This window comes from Cupressus sempervirens, chromosome 5 (assembly GCF_028749045.1).
Source record: "Cupressus sempervirens isolate cs-2001-9-10 chromosome 5, ASM2874904v1, whole genome shotgun sequence".
Classification (NCBI taxonomy): domain Eukaryota; kingdom Viridiplantae; phylum Streptophyta; class Pinopsida; order Cupressales; family Cupressaceae; genus Cupressus; species Cupressus sempervirens.
Window position 1 is genome coordinate 594,389,186 of NC_143122.1, and position 2,519 is coordinate 594,391,704.

Sequence of the window (2,519 nt, forward strand, 5' to 3'; positions counted from 1 at the left end):
CTCCAAATTACTGATAGTTTTTGCAGTTGACTCCTCTTTTTGTTTCATATTCTCCAATTGCTTATTCAAATTGTCAATTGTTTTTGCACTAGACTCCTCTTTTTTCTTCTCATTTTCCAATTCCTTTTGCAAATTAAAAACCATATTTTCCCTAGACATTGAATGTTTCTTTTCATTCTCCAATTTAGTCTTCAAAATATTATTTTCCTTAGTAGCATAGTCTAGGTCAGTTTTCAATTTATTATTGACCCATGCACTACTCTCTAAAGACTTGAACAACTGTGCATTAGAGGCTTGTTCATGCTAAAGTCTTTTTTGGCACTCATCCAATTCTTTAGTCAATTTTTTTACTTGTTCATTCATCTTTTCTTACTGGACAATTGTCTCTATAGGAGATGATTTCTTTATACTATTTTGCAATTCTTTGAACCTATTGTTTGTTGCTTTTTCCTTTGCCTTCACATTATCAAAGTCTACCTGTAACTTTTCTGTAAGCCTTTTGTTTTCCCTCTCCACTTTCGAAAGTGTAGAGTAGACCATTTTGTTGCTCTCTTTTGATATATTAATTTTGTCAATATTTCTCACTTTTGACAAATCCATTTGAAGATTGGTAACTTGTATATTGGTAGGATTTATTACATTTTGTGGTGGATTATTATCTCTACCCAGGGGCATAACAACCATGAAGTTCATCATTTCATTGTTTTGATCATATATTGGAAATATTCTGTTAGTAGATCCTTGACATTCAACAATTGCATCACTTTTCAAAGTCTTCATAATTTGCTTATTTCTTTTTCTTGTCTATTCAAACTTTGATGCAAACTCGTTAAAACTAAAATTTAGGTTTGTTGACACAATTGAGTGTTTGAAAGCTGAATTATCAATTGTTCCTTGTGTGCTCCTCGAACTTCAATTAAACCTACTCCACCTACAATTGTATTTTGAGGATTGCCAACAGACTGAAGATGACCCATTCCAAATCATAGCATTTTAGGATTATTTTTTGGGTTTTGTATAGAAGCTACTGGTGCATACATTGGTGAAGTAACCGCTAACATTGCTGGAATTGTAATTGTCATAACTTTTTACTTTTTTGCACAAGGTTCATCCATGCTAGTTCCAGTGCCAGTGCCAGTCCCATTGGGATCAACTACAACTGGATTCAAAGATTTAACAAATAATGCTTTGGGATGACCTTTAGAAGCAAAGATAATGTTTTTTGCCTTTTCTAGATGAATCATCTCCATTCTCAGAGAGTCCAATGATTGGTTTACATCTTGTTTTGGGTGGGTCTAGTATTGGAAATGGATTCCAAATCTGTTCACCACTTGCACCAATGGGCCCTATACTTGCATAACCCATTTTTTGTATCACAGTTACCCCTCTACTATACGTTTGTTTAACATAATCACTCATTTGAAGTGTAACAATATCTTTGCCCCTAGTTGACTTGAAATCCTAAATACCTTGAATGTTAGCATCAGACTCGAGGTCCTTTTGCCTTTCATTATCACTGTCACTGCCAAAATCATATAGTACAGTTGGATGCTCTTTATTCCAATAATTGCTGAAAATTTCATCCTCCTCAATTTCATCAAAACCAACTGATGTCTTTTGTTCACCCAAATTTTGCTTCATTTTTCAAAAATCAGTCATCTTGGTTTGACACCACATTTCAACTGCACATGCCTCTTTAACTTCTTTCAACATGGACCTCTTAGAAGGTTGAGATGCTTTCTCGTAGAAAATTAAGTATGTCAGAGGCTCTGATTTGTGCAATGTCATAATTTGGGATAAAAATTCTTGCATTGAAATATTATTCTCTGTTGCATGTTTCTCCATCTCTTTCTTAACCTCATTCCATGACTCCTTGTTTTTAAACTTTTCTATCAATGGCATCTCCTGATGTTGATATTTTCTTGCAAAGTTCCCATTGGCAATAAGTCTCATATCTATTATGTTTAGTGGATCATAATTCCAGTGACTGACAAAATCAAAGCCAAAAAAGGTTACCAATTCATTTGGTAGTTTGAAAGCCTTTCTTTCAAATGTGAGGCCTCCAATTGTGAAAGGCAAGGAAGGAAATATCATTTTCTTTTGTTGTCCATTGAAAAGTTCATTTGCGCTCTCCATCTACCATACATATTTCAGTGCAAAAACCCTTTTTGTAACATGCATTGAAATTTTGTAGGGTTCAATTGTGGAACCATAAAACCTTAAGACAGTATACTCTTCCATGAAGAACCAATCAGCCAATTGAATTTGACTTCCGAGTTAATTGTAATCTTTACAAGACACATGCAATCTAGGCATCGAAGTGCTTGTGATTTTTTGGTAAATAGGTGCCAAAAAAAAGTCTACAAAATGGTTGTAGTTTTTATTTGCAGAAGTCATCCTCATCTTATGTGTCCAATCATATACTGGACTTGGAGTCTCTGATTTCTTCTGGGTTCTCTCATCAAACTTATAGACCTCATTATCAAGCTTGTTGTTCTCTGTCTCAAATATTGGGTGAT